Source organism: Cherax quadricarinatus, chromosome 85 (genome assembly GCF_038502225.1).
Source record: "Cherax quadricarinatus isolate ZL_2023a chromosome 85, ASM3850222v1, whole genome shotgun sequence".
Lineage (NCBI taxonomy): Eukaryota > Metazoa > Arthropoda > Malacostraca > Decapoda > Parastacidae > Cherax > Cherax quadricarinatus.
This window is the reverse complement of record NC_091376.1, coordinates 18,316,919-18,337,365: the sequence shown is the minus strand read 5'-3', so window position 1 is coordinate 18,337,365 and position 20,447 is coordinate 18,316,919. Positions and strand designations below refer to the sequence as shown.

The following is a 20,447-nucleotide window of genomic DNA, read 5'->3' as shown; positions in this document are numbered from 1 at the left end:
CTCAATAAAGATACCCAAGAGTTGCACATGTGTCTAATTCAACAACTTGACGTGCTGTTGGAGTGTGAGCAAAGTAACATTTATGAAGGGATTCAGGGAAACCGGCAGGCCGGACTTGAGTCCTGGAGATGGGAAGTACAGTGCCTGCACTCTGAAGGAGAGTTGTTAATGTTGCAGTTTAAAAACTGTAGTGTAAAGCACCCTTCTGGCAAGACAGTGATGGAGTGAATGATGGTGAAAGTTATTCTTTTTCACGCCACCCTGCCTTGGCGGGAATCGGCCAGTGTGATAATAATAAAAAATAAAAAAAATATATAAATATTTTTTTTTACAGATGTTAAATATAATTTTTCACTAAACAAATGTAATAAGACCAAAATAATGATACGTGGTAACATGATTTATCTTGGTCATGATGAGAAGGCGTGGTGTCGTCTCAAGTACTGGTCTCTGATGCAGGTTGTTTGCCCGGCTATGAGATTTTCTTCGTTACGTGACACTCTTTGTCATGATGTGAAGTCGGTCAGAAATGAACAGCTGACAACATCAGTCCTCTTAAGTAATCATTCTGAAAAATATCGTATGCGATGTTCACTCAGAACATTGAACATTAAAATGGTATAAAATACCGACAGGTTGTTAGGTGAGACACATATGCAACTGTTAGGTATCTTTATTATGAAACGTTTCGCCTACACAGTAGGCTTCTTCAGTCGAGTACAGAAAAGATTGAGACACTTATGCAGCATATGGAAATCTTTATTCAGGAAACGTTTCGCCACACAGTGGCTTCATCAGTCCAATACAAAGAGGAAGGCGTAAGGAGAGGAGGAGAATGAGGTAATCAGTCCCTCAACCTGGAGTCGATGTGTTCAGTCCATCAATCTTGATGGACTGAACACATCGACTCCAGGTTGAGGGACTGATTACCTCATTCTCCTCCTCTCCTTACGCCTTCCTCTTTGTATTGGACTGATGAAGCTACTGTGTGGCGAAACGTTTCCTGAATAAAGATTTCCATATGCTGCATAAGTGTCTCAATCTTCAACTTGTCGGTTTTTCAAACCATTCATCACACACGAGTACAGAAAAGTTGATAGAAACAGAAGATACTTGAAGACGATGTTATCAGTCCATCACCCTTAAAGTTTTGAGGTGGTCAGTCCCTCAGTCTGGAGAAGAGCATTGTTCCATAGTATGAAACAAGATAATGGTGCGTCAACTTCACTTGAGAGCTGCTGTTATCACACACTTGAGATAAGCGTAGTTGATCACCACCAGGTCCAGTTAACCTTTCAAGTTACTGTTAAAATCTTAATTACATTAAAAACAAAAAGAGTACAAATACCTGTAGCAGTGTTAAGTACATAAACATTTATTTTGCACCCAGAAACAAATTCATGAGCTTACACCTGAGTCAAATTTGTTTGTAAGTTCTGAGAATGTTGCTCATAAAACATTAGTGCTTTTACTTTGCATATCTTTATTGGATTTGTTTCGGTTTTAGGACGTTGGTCACTTTAAGTGATACATGAGACAGAGAAACAACAGCATACACAATTCGTATTCATGTCACTGGCGAATATCAGGTGATGGTGTTAGGTCACCTAATTGCTGTGTTACATAAGAACATAAGAATGGAGGAACACTGCAGAAGGCCTACTGGCCCATGCGAGGCAGGTCCTTATCAAAACGACCTCTACCTTAAGCTTCCCAAGAAATAACTCCCGTACCCAATGACACCAGTCAAACCCAGCCCCTCCTACTCATGTATTTGTCCAGTCTCTTCTTAAAGCTACCCAAGGTCCTAACCTCTATCACCCCACTGGGAAGACTGTTCCACGCATCTACAACTCTGTTAGAAAACCAGTACTTACCTATGTCCTTTCTAAATCTAAATTTATTTTTTTATTTTATTATCACACTGGCCGATTCCCACCAAGGCAGGGTGGCCCGAAAAAGAAAAACTTTCACCATCATTCACTCCATCACTGTCTTGCCAGAAGGGTGCTTTACACTACAGTTTTTAAACTGCAACATTAACACCCCTCCTTCAGAGTGCAGGCACTGTACTTCCCATCTCCAGGACTCAAGTCCGGCCTGCCGGTTTCCCTGAATCCCTTCATAAATGTTACTTTGCTCACACTCCAACAGCACGTCAAGTATTAAAAACCATTTGTCTCCATTCACTCCTATCAAACACGCTCACGCATGCCTGCTGGAAGTCCAAGCCCCTCGCACACAAAACCTCCTTTACCCCCTCCCTCCAACCTATCCTAGGCCGACCCCTACCCCACCTTCCTTCCACTACAGACTGATACACTCTTGAAGTCATTCTGTTTCGCTCCATTCTCTCTACATGTCCGAACAACCTCAACAACCCTTCCTCAGCCCTGTGGACAACAGTTTTGGTAATCCCGCACCTCCTCCTAACTTCCAAACTACGAATTCTCTGCATTATATTCACACCACACATTGCCCTCAGACATGACATCTCCACTGCCTCCAGCCTTCTCCTCGCTGCAACATTCATCACCCACGCTTCACACCCATATAAGAGCGTTGGTAAAACTATACTCTCATACATTCCCCTCTTTGCCTCCAAGGACAAAGTTCTTTGTCTCCACAGACTCCTAAGTGCACCACTGACTCTTTTTTTTCCCCTCATCAATTCTATGATTCACCTCATCTTTCATAGACCCATCCGCTGACACGTCCACTCCCAAATATCTGAATACGTTCACCTCCTCCATACTCTCTCCCTCCAATCTGATATTCAATCTTTCATCACCTAATCTTTTTGTTATCCTCATAACCTTACTCTTTCCTGTATTCACCTTTAATTTTCTTCTTTTGCACACCCTACCAAATTCATCCACCAATCTTTGCAACTTCTCTTCAGAATGTCCCAAGAGCACAGTGTCATCAGCAAAGAGCAGCTGTGACAACTCCCACTTTGTGTGTGATTCTTTATCTTTTAACTCCACGCCTCTTGCCAAGACCCTCGCATTTACTTCTCTTACAACCCCATCTATAAATATATTAAACAACCACGGTGACATCACACATCCTTGTCTAAGGCCTACTTTTACTGGGAAAAAATTTCCCTCTTTCCTACATACTCTAACTTGAGCCTCACTATCCTCGTAAAAACTCTTCACTGCTTTCAGTAACCTACCTCCTACACCATACACTTGCAACATCTGCCACATTGCCCCCCTATCCACCCTGTCATACGCCTTTTCCATATCCATAAATGCCACAAAGACCTCTTAAATCCAACTTAAATCCATTATTTCTGGTTCTTACCTGGTTCGACACCTGCAGTACTTTATTAATATCTCCCTTGTTCATGCCCGTCATCCACTTATACACATCAATGATATCTTCCCTCATTGTACGCCTCTCCAGAGAGTGGAGATTTAAGGCTTTAAGTCTATCTTCATACGGAAGGTTCCTTACACAGTAAATAATTTTAGTCATTCTTCTATATCCATCCTGTAGTAAGGGGACCAAAACTGAGCAGCATAATCTAAATGAGGCCTCACTAGTGATGTATAAAGCTGTAAAATAACTTTTGGACTTCTGTTACTTATACTTCTTGAGATAAATCCAAGTAATCTGTTGGCCTTGTTGCGCACACTAAGGCACTGCTGTCTTGGCTTTAGATTTCTGCTTACCATTACTCCCAAGCCTTTTTCACATTCTGTATGATCAAGCTCTACTTCACCTAGATTATAGCTTCGAGGGTTATTTTCATTACCAAGGGCTAGTACTTTACACTTATCCACATTGAACTTCATCTGCCATTTTTCAGACCAAGACATTAATTTGTCCAAATCCTCCTGGAGTTCATTGCTATCCTCCTCAGAGTGAATTATGCGGCCTATCTTTGTATCATCAGCAAACTTACTCATGTCACTCGTAATCCCTTCATCATGGTCATTAATGTAAATTATGAACAAGAGACGGCCTAAAACTGATCCTTGTGGAACGCCGCTAGTGACTAATCCCCACTCAGATTTCACTCCATGAATGGTAACTCTCTGCTTTCTATTGGTAAGCCATGCCTCTGTCCATGCTAGAACTTTACCTCCTATACCATGAGCTGCCACTTTTCTTAAGAGTCTCTTGTGAGGTACTCTATCGATGGCTTTACTAAAATCCAAATAAACAATATCATATTCTTTATCACTGTCAACTGCCTCAAATGTTCTATTGAAGTACGTCAGTAAATTTGTCAGGCAGGAACGACCTCTCGTGAATCCATGCTGAGATTCATTTATCAAGTTATGCTCTTCAAGGTGACTTCTGATAATATCAGCTATAATTTATTCTAATAACTTGCCCACTATAGATGTCAGGTAATTTGAAGGAGTGGACTTATCCCCTGATTTGAATATAGGAACCACATTAGCTATCTTCCACAACTCTTGCACAACACCGGTAAGGATGGACGCATTAAACACACTCGTTAATGGCTGACTAAGCTCCATCTTGCATTCCTTAAGTACCCTGGAAAACAACTCATCGGGTCCCGGGGACTTATTTTGCTTCAGTTTGTCTATTGTTTAATAACCATGTGCCTCGTGACAGTAATATTAGTTAATTTGTATTCATCAGGAACCAAATAATTGTTAATTACTGGAATCTCATTTACATCTTCATGTGTAAAAACTGACAAAAAATAGTCATTAAATAAGGAACACATTTCCAGTTCGTTACCCGTCAGCTGTCCATTCCCAATTTTCAGAGGTCCTACTTTTTCCTTCACCTTCGTCCTATACACTTGAAAGAACCCCTTTGGATTAGTCTTTGATTCATTAGCAACTCTAATTTCATAGTCACATTTAGGGGGGCAATGTGGCAGATGTTGCAAGTGTATGGTGTAGGAGGTAGGTTACTGAAAGCAGTGAAGAGTTTTTACGAGGATAGTGAGGCTCAAGTTAGAGTATGTAGGAAAGAGGGAAATTTTTTCCCAGTAAAAGTAGGCCTTAGACAAGGATGTGTGATGTCACCATGGTTGTTTAATATATTTATAGATGGGGTTGTAAGAGAAGTAAATGCGAGGGTCTTGGCAAGAGGCGTGGAGTTAAAAGATAAAGAATCACACACAAAGTGGGAGTTGTCACAGCTGCTCTTTGCTGATGACACTGTGCTCTTGGGAGATTCTGAAGAGAAGTTGCAGAGATTGGTGGATGAATTTGGTAGGGTGTGCAAAAGAAGAAAATTAAAGGTGAATACAGGAAAGAGTAAGGTTATGAGGATAACAAAAAGATTAGGTGATGAAAGATTGAATATCAGATTGGAGGGAGAGAGTATGGAGGAGGTGAACGTATTCAGATATTTGGGAGTGGACGTGTCAGCGGATGGGTCTATGAAAGATGAGGTGAATCATAGAATTGATGAGGGAAAAAGAGTGAGTGGTGCACTTAGGAGTCTGTGGAGACAAAGAACTTTGTCCTTGGAGGCAAAGAGGGGAATGTATGAGAGTATAGTTTTACCAACACTCTTATATGGGTGTGAAGCGTGGGTGATGAATGTTGCAGCGAGGAGAAGGCTGGAGGCAGTGGAGATGTCATGTCTGAGGGCAATGTGTGGTGTGAATATAATGCAGAGAATTCGTAGTTTGGAAGTTAGGAGGAGGTGCGGGATTACCAAAACTGTTGTCCAGAGGGCTGAGGAAGGGTTGTTGAGGTGGTTCGGACATGTAGAGAGAATGGAGCGAAACAGAATGACTTCAAGAGTGTATCAGTCTGTAGTGGAAGGAAGGTGGGGTAGGGGTCGGCCTAGGAAGGGTTGGAGGGAGGGGGTAAAGGAGGTTTTGTGTGCGAGGGGCTTGGACTTCCAGCAGGCATGCGTGAGCGTGTTTGATAGGAGTGAATGGAGACAAATGGTTTTTAATACTTGACGTGCTGTTGGAGTGTGAGCAAAGTAACATTTATGAAGGGATTCAGGGAAACCGGCAGGCCGGACTTGAGTTCTGGAGATGGGAAGTACAGTGCCTGCACTCTGAAGGAGGGGTGTTAATGTTGCAGTTTAAAAACTGTAGTGTAAAGCACCCTTCTGGCAAGACAGTGATGGAGTGAATGATGGTGAAAGTTTTTCTTTTTCGGGCCACCCTGCCTTGGTGGGAATCGGCCGGTGTGATAATAAATAAAAATAAAAAATTTAGCCTTTTTAATCCCTTTTTTTTTACTTCTCTTTTAAGCTGATGCGCCTATAAATTCCCTTTTCTCCCCTAATAGATGCTTTAGCCTCCTGTTAATCCATTTCGGATCATTATTAGTAGACCTAATTTCTCTCTGGGGAATGTATATACTCTGGGCACTGTGTACATTATTAAGAAAACAATCATAAAAGCAGATCCCTTCATATTCATGAGTATGATTATCGTCAATAAAATAATTTGGTGGATAACCCCAATCGAGATTTGACAGGTGTTCCCTAAGTCCATTATAATCGGCAGAACGAAAATCTGGGATTTTTACCGTATTATCGCTATTCTTGTATTCCCAGTTAATGCTGAAAGTGATGGATTTGTGATCACTTGCGCCAAGCTCTTCAGTGATCTCCAGATTATTTACGAGTGTTTCCTTATTTGACAAGACTAGGTCAAGCAAATTATTACCCCTGGTAGGCTCAGTTACGCTCTGTTTCTGAAAACAGTCTTGAACTGTTTCCATAAAGTCACTGGACTCCAGATTACCGGTCAAAGAATTCCAGTCTATTTGACTAAAGTTAAAATCCCCTACAATCACAATTGTGTCTAGAAGCCCTAACAATTTCGTCCCAAAGAAGTCTCCCTCTATCGTGATCCAAGCCTGGAGGTCGGTATATTACACCTAGAATTAGCTTTTCTTGACCTTCTACAAACTCTACCCAAACAGATTCTGTTGCTGTTCCATCTATTTTTATACCTGTTTTTATGCAACATTTAATATTTTTCTCGAACATATAATGCAACTCCTCCCCCTTTCCCACAACATCTATCCACATGGAACAACTTAAACCCTTGAATATTACACTCAGCAATCATATCCCGACTCTTTAAATCATACCACGTTTCAGTTAATGCAATGACATTGAAGTTCCCAGCATATGCAATCAAACATAGTTCATTAATCTTATTTCTTGCACTTCGACTGTTAGCATATTTATTATAATCAAAAAAGAAGCGCTAAGCCACAAGGGCTATACAGCGACTGTTAGCATAAAATACCATCATATGTTTTTTCTTCCGCACATTTTTCCTATTCATGTTTGTTTTTACACAATTTCTGAAATTATCATTACCTAGGGTTACTCCATGACAGTTACTATTAAGATTCTTAATATCAAAGCATAAGTCAATATATCCATACTCATTTTTTATCATCTCTAAACCCATACCTCTAACTAATCCTAGTTTAAAGTCCTAACAACCCCCTCAACTGAGCTAGCAAGAAAACCCACACCTGCCCTGGATAAGTGAACCCCATCCCTGGCATACATGTCATTTTGGCCATAGAAGTTGTCCCAGTTGTCAATGAAAGGTACTGCATTATCCTTACAGTGTTTATCCAGCCAGCAATTAATACCAATTGCTCTGGACAATCATTCATTTCCAACACCCCTTCTTAGCAAAATGCCACATATAACAGGGCGCACCCCCTTCTTCCTAATTAGGTCTATTGCTGTCTTGAACCTTCTAACTAAGTCCTCACTTCTGCGCTTGCCTACATCATTGCCTCCAGCACTGAGGCAGATGATGGGATTGATCCCATTACTGTTCATGATGTTGTCAAGCCGGCTAACAAAGTCTTCCATCCCAGCCACAGGAAAGCAAACTCTCTGTCTCCTACTCCTGTCCTTCAAGCAGAAAGCCCTATCCATATATCTAACCTGGCTATCCCCAACAACAACAATATTCTTACCTTCCTTGGTGCCGTTTGTAGTGGTGTTCCCAGTAGTCGACTTGCATTCGTCGGGTAGCACCGAGAATGCATTGGATGTTTCCACAACAGTTTCCACAGCAGTACCTTTCTTCTTCGTCGTCTCTACCTTTCCATTCGTCTTCTTGATCGTCAACTTCGTCTCATGCTGCCCAGCCACTGTCCACGTTCCTTTCTAGACCTGAGGACTCGAAACAGGAGGACTACTACGAATCCTCTTGTTTTCCTCAGTCAATCGCCGTATCTCCATCTTCGCTACCCTCAATTCTTCCTTAAGGTGCTGGTAAAGTTGCTCGATTGAGGGCATCTTGGTTCAGTCCACGGGGAGCAAACAAGACACTTCTTCACAGGCAGCAGGGAATCATCGTAGGCCGGAGAAGAACCTGACATGTACAAGAGTAGTTGAGATAATTAGTTTGCCAGCTGTTTGGTCTATGGTGTAGCTGAGGTAGGATAGAATTCAATAAGCTACCCAAACTAGATATTATAATCCTTTCAAAAACAAATGCAAACAGTCACGAAAAAATAGTTAAACTGAACATGTATTCTAAAAGCAGTTAAATACTGTTATAGGCTAATGGTGTAGGTAATGTCCTTAAGGTAGGTGCCAGAATGATGGTGAGGGGCTCTTGATCCAAATTGTAGAGTAATGCTATGGGAATGCATGGGAATGGCATTCCTTTAATATATTTGTCATGTTGAACGATGTTCCTTCACTATTTCATCAATAAAACCGACCCTCAAAATCTCTTACCTCGTGAAATTTTCTATTCTATGCTTAGAAGAATATGATAAAGAATTATTCATTGTTTTAGTTTGTGGAGGATCTGCCTAGTATGGGCCGGTAGGCGTACTGAAGTTTTCATGTGGAAAATAATATTTTCCGGAAAAATAAAATGTATGTATTTTTAAAAGAAGAGAATGGAGCCGACAGGGAGGCTCTGCGCCTGCACAGAAGAGACTCACCATTGTTGTTTGAATTGGACAAGAAACATTAGTGAATAATCGGAAGAATTTTCGTCGCTTTAGAGTTTAAACTGGGCTGACACCTCTCAAATAAGAGCCGAAATTGTTGGATGTGCATTCCTGCATAACTTGAGGTATCAGTCGACTGGACAAGACAGCTCCAGGAACCTCAGATAAGCTATCTAAATTTGTGTTATAATTCTGGCCAGCATTATCTTCATAAATTTGGTTAGAATGAGGTTTTTGAGTATGATACCCCAGTCTTCCCCCAAACGCCTATTATACAACACCTCCCCGGAAGGCAAGATTCCATGTAAAAATTTAAAAACCACTTCCCGTGCTTGAGCAGGCAGATGCAACTGTTTAACTCGCCTCCATACATCACCCCACGCATACATGGGATACATTCCTTCAACTCGCAGCAAGACTACCTCCATACCCGCCCTTTCTAAGGTACATAATTTTACACAGCGCATGTCCCTCATGTGCAATAATACGTGAAGCATCGTGTTGCACCTAATTAAATTCCTCCATCCCCACCACCTGCGCAGGTCGTGATACAATTCACTTAACCCACCATGCATCCCACCCAGTCGGAGAAAAGGACGCTTCACGTAACATGCCATGACACGAGCCTCCAGAGGAATGAGACCCAACCCTCCCTGATGCATTGGTGTCTCCACCACCGCTCTTGTGAGCCAATTGCAACCTGAACCCCACAAAAATCGATAAACTCTATGCAAAAGACGTTTGACGTCCCCCTGTAACAGACTATACAGTGCAGCAACATGCCATACTTTGCTATAAAGCAGGACATTAATGACCACCGCCCTCTGATGCAGGGTTAAATGTCGCGGCCGTAGACTATTTGAGCACCCCAAGACACTATGCACAACCCTCCCCGAATTACACGCCCTCATCTGATCGACCTCCCACATATAATGAATACCACATATAGTGATACAATCAACGACAGTCCACCCCTCTGCATCCTCACCATCCCCCACCCACTCCCCCAACTCCATAATCTTCGATTTTTCTCTATTAAGACACATCCCAGTAGTCTTGCCAAATATGTCAACAAGTCTCCCAACAAAACACAATTGCTCCCGTGAACGTAATAACACAGTAGTATCATCTACATAACCCACAGGGGTCGGTCGACCACTACTCGGACCCCACGATGTCTCTACTCCCCGTCCATAAACAGCCCAGTAAAAAGGGTCCTGCATACATGCAAAAAGCATTTAAGACTTGGGGCATCCCTGACGAATGCCCCTGCTCAAGTGTACAAAAACACCTAACATGCCATTAACTTGTTCTTTAAATCCCCTCCACTGTACAACGAATGAGCCTACATGATGACCTCATTTCCAAAACCCTGCCATCTCATAAACTTCCACAGAACCTCCCTTTCCACACTATCAAAAGTGGCTCGCCAGTCTAAAGCCAAAACACCACCCCCACCCCTCACCCCACATTCCTCAACAAACTCCCTGATATTCCCATGACCATCATAAATTGACCTACCTGGCACACCAAACTGACTCTTATGGATTACCTTATCAAACACTTTCTTAGTTCTATTCATCCAAATTTTCACACATAGTTTATAGTCACTACACGTCAACGAAATGGGACGGTAGTCCTTAACAGCTAACGGCACATCACATTTCCTAACTAAGACAAACACTGCCGTACGCTGAGACAGACCTAACACCCCCCCTCCTTCATCGCATTGAGTTAACGAACCATAAAAGTCAGTATTACCTCCCAATGTTTGATATAAAATTCAAAAGGGATGCCATCAATGCCTGGTGCCTTCCCCTTACTCATTCCTTGTAGTGCCTCCCACACCTCTGCCTCAGATATAGGCCCACCCATGAGAAGGCGATCATAATCATTTAACTCGCATCATACTCCTCTCCCCAATTCCTGTATCGCATGCTCACTCACGTCTTTACTTTGCATCTGGAGCTTACTTGAAGTATCGACATAAAAACGTATCCCCTCAGTTGTTGTTAAGACCTATCCCTCACTATACCCATCAACTTCATCCTGCACTACTAAACTCACAATTTCAGTCGCTTTTCGCCTTTGTGTCTGACTTCGTAAGACACGAGCAGACGGCTTGTCACCCCACAAAGCCTCCTCCACCCCACCCGAAATGCGCCCCATCGAAAACCTTATTTTTCAATACCTGGATTTGTTCTTTAAGAGCGTCGATCTTATCCACTGGGTAAACCCCAGATGCCTCTCCCTGCTCATAACATTGTCGTAGATGACCCTCCAGGTACCTCAGAAAACCATATTCCAAGCGAGTGGCCTCCTTTCCCCGATGCACAAAAAAATTCTTAATTCGAGGCTTCACAATCTCATCCCACCATCGTACTAAATCCTACCCCTCCCAGGAGTCTACTCCCATAGACGCCTATAAGTCTGCGAATAGTTCCGTATCATCTGCACTTTGTAGCATCCGCATATTCAATTTCCAGTATCCCTTAAAACGATTTGGGAGACCCCCCCAGTCGAGCTCTACAAAAACTCCCCGGTGGTCGGAGAAAAAGACATTCAACACACGCACATTGATTACGACCACCCGCCGAGACACATACACCTATCTACACATGCCACATAGCCCCTATGCACAAAAGTATGCTCAATCACCAAGCCACGTCCTCCGTGTACATCTACCAACCCCAGCCCAGACAACAAGTCACCAAAATAAGCGGACAGAAACCCGCCCCCCTCGGTTCAACGTCTTTACGGCGTGCCACACAGTTCCAATCACCACCGACCACTGTAATTTCCGGCAGGGATCTCAAATAACATACTAAGACATCTCTAACAAAAGTATTTTTAATATTAACATCATGTTCAGCCGGCCCATATACCCCTACAAAGCAACCCTTCTACTACCCCAATCCCCACGACTCACACCATGCGACCCTCCCCCCCTTCCTCCCAATGTCTCATCACAAACGGGCTGGTCGCTTTTATCAACACAGCCACTCCACCTTTCAGACGTCTGGAGTGAGTCACATCAATGTCATAACCATCCATCTCAAACAAACTTCCTACCTTATGGGTATGTTCTTGCAATTATTGTTATAATCAAAAAGATATGCTCTTGCAAAAAACACACATCCACTGCAAAACGATTCAACCACTCATGCACCTGCACACACTTTCTGACAGATTTCAAACCATTAACATTAATAGTTACACACCTAACTGTGTTGAAGGTGGCTTTCCTCTAGGGGCTACCACTCCCTTTCCCTCTTTGCGTTGGCAAGCACCCAAGGCACTTCGCGCACCTTCGGCAATCCCAGTGATATTACCTGCTGTCCTGGACTCGCGCGACCTTCCCCCACCCGTGATTTCCGACCACGTCTTCTTCCATGAACGTTGTCCAGGGGTCAAGACATCATCGGAGTCAGACGGGGTAGCCGCACGCTTCCTAGAAACAGCATCTTCAGACATGTCAGTACTTGGAGTGTTCTTGTGAATGTCTGCCTCAACAGTATGAACCCTCTAACTCTCCAAATCTCGCACTTTAGCTATTTGATCAGCATCATCTACACGTAATCTCACCTCATCAGAACACTTCAACAAAGGCACACACGGCACAGAATCAGACTCATGCGATGCTAATAGGTCACTCAACGCAGATACAATGTCGGCCTCCATATCACCTGCCTCTCTTGCTATAGGGATTACACTGCTCACATGTTCCACCTCGTCAAGGGAGGCAGTCCCAGGTAGAGTCACACAAGATGACTCTAGTAGCATGGCCCGATCAACCTCAGCACTCGATGATGTCAGACACGGCGAGCCCTCAACCTCTTCTTCCGGAGCCTGACGGGGTACTCCGCCGTCAGGACGACGACCACGTCCCGAGGGCGGCTGGCGCTGAACACATTGAGCCGCTATGTGATCCAAAGCGCCGCAGAGGCGGCAAGTTCTTCTCTGTCCAGGATACGTAACGTACACCTGGGAACGAAAATCCTCCAGGTGTACGTTCGAAGGAATCGGCTGACGAAGGGACATTTTCAACGTAAATGACCCCTCCTGAAGACCAGCATAGTGGCCGTCAGACCACCTACCCATGGTGAACAGGTGGATCTTCCCATAACGTTCAAAAACGTCACGTATATCAACTTCATTGGCCTCAAAAGGCACGTTTCGCACACGTACCCACGTATAGTACCGTGAAACGTCATGCAACTGGACTGAAACTGCTGGGGTGACTTGCTTACTTATATCCTGGTACTGGGTCACAATCTTCTCGTAAATCTGAGTGTCACAAAACTTGATGAAGATCTGTGAAGTTCCATTCAAGGTGACTCCACACAAGGATTCACGCTGAATGCCATATGTATCAGGAATGATTGCTGGCATTAACCCATTGATTCGCTGGTGATAGAGCCGTGTGTTAGTTGAATACAAACAGTATTACCACGCCGGCGAAACGCAGCCGCCATTGTTGTTGATGTAAAAAAACTCCTCCACCAGGTGTTGGGACTGAGAAGAAGCAGCTGACAACCGCTCAGCACAACGTCTGAGCGGGGAATGAGCTTATTGAATAAACCTCATCTGGTTAAATTTTCAACACGATGTATCAGTTAAATTTTCTGGATAAATATTTCACTTGCTACCTTTAAAACTGCCATGAATGGTCGCTTTGAAGGAAGTTGAGCACAGACAAATCCCCACAGCCACGCTTGTTTGGGATTTGTCTGGGAAAACCTGCATTTAATTAACAATGAGACCAATGCTAACCTACCTGTGGTGCATGAAAATATACAGAGTTGGATGAATTCTATAAGAGTCAGTTGGACGAGTGGTTAACACACTGGCATCTGAATATTATAACATTGTATATAAATTTTCTACTACTGTCCTGTCCCTGCTAAGGAAAATAAAGTTTTACTTAAAACTGCAGTAACAACGACATTTAGTTGTTTTCCTTGGATAGTTAAGTTAGTTACCCTCTAGTTTAACCTTCGAATTGTTGTCATATGTCTATGTTCTGTTCCTCAGAGTGATATTTTAACTCCTTTATTTATGGCAAATAGCAAGACAAACAGGTGCCCTCTACCTCTCCTATCCAAGCTAAGTGTGATTTTCATTGCTCATTTTCCTTCTGTAATCTAGAAAGATGAATTTGAAAAACATAGAAAGATGCATTTGAAAAAGATTAGCTAATGAACACGTAGCAAGAAGAAGAAAGACAATGTTTATTAAGTCATGATGATTAGGCTGCATATTTTATGTAAATTTCTTATTGGAAATATTCCTCTATATTATACAAAAATAATATAATGAAACGAACAGATTTTTAAGATTAGTGTTATAGTAAGCAAAGTTTGAGAATAATACATGTGAAGAGCAAGTAATGTAAATTATAATAAAACTGTGATGGTTGGCATCTGTGTTGAAGATTACGATGGTTGCCAGGGAGCGCTGCTGTGTTGTTCCTCTCAGAGTCTACCACAGTGATATACTTTCACTCACAGTGTGAAACAGTAAAGTGTTGAACTTAACTACACCTGAGTGTCTTCCTTCACAGTGTGGCACAGTAACTTGTTGAACTTTATAGTGAGGGAAGGTGACTTGTTGAACTTGACAGTAAGAGAAGGTGAGTTGTTGAACTTGATAGTGAGAGAAGGTGAGTTGTTGAACTTTATAGATAGGGAAGGTGAATTGTTGAACTTGATAGTGAGGGAAGGAGTGTTGTTAAACTTGATAGTGAGGGAAGGTGAGTTGTTGAACTTTATAGATAGGGAAGGTGAATTGTTGAACTTGATAGTGAGGGAAGGTGAGTTGTTAAACTTGATAGTGAGGGAAGGTGAGTTGTTGAACTTGATATTGAGAGAAGGTGAGTTGTTGAACTTGATAGTGAGGGAAGGTGAGTTATTGATCTTGACAGTAAGAGAAGGTGAGTTGTTGAACTTAATAGTGAGGGAAGGTGAGTTGTTGAACCTGATAGTGAGAGAAAGGTGAGTTTTTGAACTTTATATTGAGGGAAGGTGAATTGTTGAACTTTATAGGGAGGGAAGGTGATTTGCTGAACTTTACAGTGAGGGAAGGTGACTTGTTGAACTTGACAGTAAGGGAATGTGAATTGTTGAACTTTATAGGGAGGGAAGGTGATTTGTTGAACTTGATAGTGTGGGAATGTGAGTTGTTGAACTTGATAGTGAGTGAAGGTGAGTTGTTGAACTTGATAGTGACGGAAGGTGATTTGTTGAACTTGATAGTGAGGGAAGGTGATTTGTTTAACTTGAGAGAGAATGTTAGTTATTGAACTTGATAGTGAAAGGAGGTGATTTGTTGAACTTCCTAGTGAGGGAAGGAGAGTTGTTGAACATCATAGTGAGGGAAGGTGATTTGTTGAACATCATAGTAAGGGAAGGTGAGTTGTTGAACATCATAATGAGGGAAGGTGAGTGGTTGAATTTGATAGTGAGTGAAGGTGAGATGTTGAACTTGATTGCAAGTAAAAGTGAATTCTTGAACTTGATAGTGAGGGAAGGTAAGTTTTTGAACTTCATATGAGGGAATGTGAGTTGTTGAACTTGTTAGTGAGGGAAGGTGAATTGTTGAACTTCTTAGTGAGTGAAGGTGAGTTGTTGAACTTCACAGTGAGGGAAGGTGAGTTGTTGAACTTCATAGTGAGTGAAGGTGAATTGTTGAACTTGATAGTGAGGGAAGGTAAGTTTTTGAACTTCAGAGTGAGGGAATGTGAGTTGTTGAACTTTATAGTGAGGGAAGGTGAGTTGTTGAACTTCATAGTGAGAGAAGGTGAGTTGTTGAACTTCTTAGTGAGTGAAGGTGAGTTGTTGATTTTTATAGTGAGGGAAGGTGAGTTGTTGAACTTCATAGTGAGAGAAGGTGAGTTGTTGAACTTCATAGTGAGTGAAGGTGAGTTGTTAAACTCTCACTTCATCAAACAACCAGAGCAGCATCACTCTGATTTTTCATTATTTCATGAAAGATTGTATTAGGATGATAACAGATCAATATTAACAAAGGATAATGAAGGAACAATATGATCACAGAATGTACCTGCAAATTTAATTATCAGTTTGATAACGTAGTTAACAAACTTTGAATTGCTTCATTAAATGTGATAGGTGGAGAACGATTCTTCTTCTCGATTTAAAACTTTTAGCTTTTTTGTTTATGAGTGAAAGCATCACACTCATTTTGGTTTGTGAAAGTTATAATTTGTTTATTTTATGAAACAAAATGCTTCCTTGCAATACCTGACCCCTCAAGGAAGGTTCCTTGATGTTGGTGAGGGGCTCTTGATTTAGGGAATTGGATCTGTGCTCCAGTTCCCCGAATTAAGCCTGAATGCCTTCCACATCCCCCCCCCCAGGCGCTGTATAATCCTCCGGGTTTAGCGCTTCCCCTTGATTATAATAATAATAATTGCAATACCTGGGGAATGCCTCTTCCGATCAAGTAAAGTAAAAGAACACAATTGCAACTAATGTGACATTTTATGTCACTTTAGTTGCACTTGTGTCTTTTTACTTTACATATTGTCAGTAATTCTACCAACTTTATTACAATCTTCTGATCATCTTCAGATCTTAAGTGTTGGTGAAGTTTACCTTGAATTTGTATTGATTTCGAACAGTGTAAAATCCAATTTGAAAAAATTGTTAAAAGATACATCACTTTCAGAAAAGTGAAGTAAGGGATAATTTATTGGGGAGACCTAATGAACTTAGTGAGTTATAATAGAGTTGACACATGATCCTTATTGTAATAAACTGTTTTATTTAGCTTTAGAGCTTTACTTAGACTAATAGGTTAAAGCCTTCAGAGGGAATGAATTATTATGTGGGAAAATTACCTGCATGAGGTTTACAGGGTATTACCTGAATTATTATCCTTTGAGGGTTGAGAGTCCCTCTCTCTGAAATTAGTTCTCAGGGTCGAAAAATATTCGAAAATATTTTTTTCCTTACGAAGTGATAAAGAATGTTTTTGGTCCCGCAGTCATTGTTTATTTAGTTATTTTCTTCTTTTTTCTTTTATTTTTGTCAATAACTTTTATAGCCTGTGAGACCAATATGCGCTATATTTTGTATATAGTCATTTGTTGTATGCTACTCAATAACCATACAAACAATGACTTGTGAACATTTTCATGGACCTTAGTCACATACTAATATCTAAAAATATATACATAATATTTATAGGCCCCAGCAATGTTTTGGATATGTGGGAGTATATAATAATAATAATAATAATAATAATAATAGTAATAATGTATCTTTGATGCATGGTGTAAGACGAGTGTTATTCCACACTTGAGGCACAATGCAGCAGTGGTGACAATTGATGAGCCTTGGCTTTATTTGTTTTCACAGTCAGCATAAGCGTGTCTGTCTCTCTATCTGTCTGTCCAGCTCTGTCTATCTCTCTGTCTAGCTCTAGCTCTGTCTAGCTTAATGTCTGTCTCTCTAGCTCTCCGTTTACCTCTGTCTCTGCTTATCCGTCTGTCTCTGTCTGCTTCTCTCTCTGTCTCTCTGCTTGTCTCCCTCTCTGTCTGAGTGTTACTCATGAACCAAGAGGTATTACACACGACGCAGTCTGATTCCTGAGAAAGTGTAAATACGTATTACTCGTCAGTCATGCTCACTATGCATTATATCTACCAGCACAGTACAGCACTTTCCCTGGATTTTTTTTTGGTTATCCTAGATAATTTACACTATGTATAATTGTATTTGTGTACCTGTGAGACAGAGACAGAGATAGACAGAAAGAGATAGACAGAGATAGAGACAGAGACTGATATAGATACAGACAGACGAAGATAGAGACAGCCAATCAGCCAGCGGGCTGGCCATGTTGTTTACACAAACCCAAGCAGTCTTCCCCACCACAGACGCTCCCTTCCTCACTACCTACACTGCTCTCTCCACTACCCACAATGTCTTCTCCACCAACTATGTTGTCATCCCCACCACCCACATGCAAAAAGTCACTTTGTCTGACCCTTTTTGGTGGAAGGTTGCAATGGTCTGGGTTTCATCACTATTTCTGGAATCCTGGTCATTACTTTCTGTCACAAACTCCTCAAAACCATTAGATTCATCTTCACTGACACTTCAATCTTTGCTAGAAGTATCACTTGGGAAGGGAAGAGTGCCTATTCGCCGGAGAGTGAGGTATTCCTTACCACTTGGCTTGGTGACCAAGGCACACTGAATTACCACTCCCACGATGCTATGCAGGTGCCCCGATTTTTTTATACTGTGCCACTGACGACGCATACCCATTCTCTCGCATGTAGGCATACGAGCTTTCTCCTGCTCAATTTGAAGGCGCTAGAATTTACGTGTATAAGTACGTGACCGACCCAAGCTGTTATGACATACATGTACATGACCGACCCTCAAAGGGTAAAGTGCAAGTAACTCGGGTGAGGTACGTCGGACTTAGTCACACTAGGTCGCCGAACTGTGACTCCCTCGATGTCCACTTCATCACCTCTCACAAAAAGCTAGACCTAATATTTAAATTAATAATTACAATCTTATTCTTTCTTCTTTCAACCAACCGGTCATATCCCACCTAGGCAGGTTGGCCCAAAAGGAAAAACAAAAGCTTCTCCTTTTAAATTTAGTAATATATACAGGAAAAGAGTTACTAGCTCCTTCTTCCTGGAATTTTAGTTACTCTTACATCATGCATGGTTTACAGAGGAAGAGTTCTGTTCCACTTCCCCATGGAGATAAGCAGAAATAAACAAGAACAAGAACTAGTAAGAAGATAGAAGGAAACCCAGAGGGGTATGTATACATATGCTTGTACATGCATGAGTATTGCCCCTTAGCCTGGTGGCTAAAGATCTTCCTTCACGTAACGAGGGTCAGGGTTCGATTCCCAGCGAGGGCATGCTTCTTTATACCGGTTGACTATGTTCCCCATCAGTATAATGGGTACCTGGGAGGTAGTGGACTGGTGTGGGTCCCATCCTGTGGCAAAACTGATCAAATTTGCCTGAAATGCTCTCTATAACAAAGGACTTTCTATATAGTAGTATGTCACTGATGTCATGTAGGCCTGTATACTTTGTACATATACTTGAAATAAAATTATTATTATGATTATTATTATTATTATTATTATTATTATTATTATTATTATATTACAAAATATTGTGGGCTGTATATGATTAGGCTTGCTTGGTACAAAGAAAATATTAATTGTACATAAATTATAATGGTGTTATAAGAAAAAAAAAAGTATTACCATTTACCATTTAATTACTTTGGATGGATCACACAACAACACCTGCCTGACACATGGACTCTACATTGGACAGATAGAGATCCAAATGAAAGGGTTAATGGTGCACTTCCCCGTGTGAGTGATGTCGTATTCCTTATCTTTCACCATCCACACATAATTCTTGAGGTCCCATAAATTTCCTGTCTAAATTCTTCAGCAAAGGACATCAACATGGTTTCCTATTAGAAATTCTGGCCGAGAAACCCCAATTTGGCCTCGAAGATGCCGGATTATTAGCTGAATTTTCCACTGCTGTACATCCTCCTTGACAGAAATATATCTCAAATGGTCAAATCAGCTTCCTTTTAATTCACAATTATTATATTATTCAAATTTATGCAAGCTGAATTTGAGAAAATTCAAAATTTTCCACAGCTGGATTATAATTACAGCAGGATTCATTCAGAAGATTTTACTTATTTTTCATTTCTGAAACACTTTGCATTTAACAAAATGCATTTTTTTTAAAATCTGACTTTTATGGATGCCTTCTTTTATGCATATAAAGATTTTTATATATGTTTTATTTAAAATACAGTATACATTATACATGGAAGCAAACACATGTCACTAAACCAATCGACATGGAACAACAAAATTAAAGTACAACATATGTATACACAATCCAAAAAGAAAAAGGAACACTTCACACAAGTGGGCCAACGACATATCCAGATAATCTACTTCAGCACACTTATACATCTTATGCCAAGTTTTATATACAAAACAATTCTTAAAGGTAAAAGCATCACCACACACCATTAAAACCTATACATCCCCCCCCCCAGCAACGGTACATTTATTAAGTCGTACATATGTGCTCTGGAAGTAAAAAGGTACTCCACCCCTCATCAAATACCAACAAAACAATGACATGCTATATGAACGAAGGATACTACTTGCTCTAAGTAACAATTATGAACTCCTTTGCCTCACATACAAGGATGATATACTCTATATCTCAACACGGGTGCAATCCACCCAAGACTTCTTCATACACTATATACCCTATAGCAGTATTAATACATGACATACACTGTGTTGAGAAATGGTATTACCAGCTAAGCTTAAATATAGAGAAACTTAACTTAGAAAGACAGCTCATTGCCTGCACAGCCGCCCCTGCAGACGAGGTCTTGAGAAGCTGTCGAAGTCATCTCTCAACGGGCTGTAAATGAGTTATAATTTGTAAGACTATAAATTACCCCTAAGGGGTGCTATGTCAGC

At 41.3% G+C, this 20,447-nt stretch overlaps 2 protein-coding genes across 8 annotated transcripts in view; one reads left to right on the top strand and one right to left on the bottom strand.

The window, feature by feature from the left end:
• LOC128703110 (UDP-glycosyltransferase UGT5) overlaps nt 1-20,447 on the bottom strand; it is a 442,390-nt gene that overhangs the window by 124,186 nt on the left and 297,757 nt on the right. The gene's annotated exons all lie outside the window — the stretch shown is intronic.
• Nucleotides 14,378-20,447, top strand: part of LOC128703104 (UDP-glycosyltransferase UGT5-like) — a 58,191-nt gene continuing 52,121 nt past the window's right edge. For 3 of the 5 annotated variants that reach the window (XM_070103469.1, XM_070103468.1, XM_070103464.1), the window contains exons 1-2: nt 14,383-14,511; nt 15,588-15,617. The gene's annotated coding sequence lies outside the window, so the exon portion shown is untranslated. Of the gene's footprint in view, nt 14,572-15,587; nt 15,618-20,447 lie in introns of all 5 variants that reach the window. The other 2 variants (XM_070103465.1, XM_070103467.1) reach the window with 2 other exon arrangements.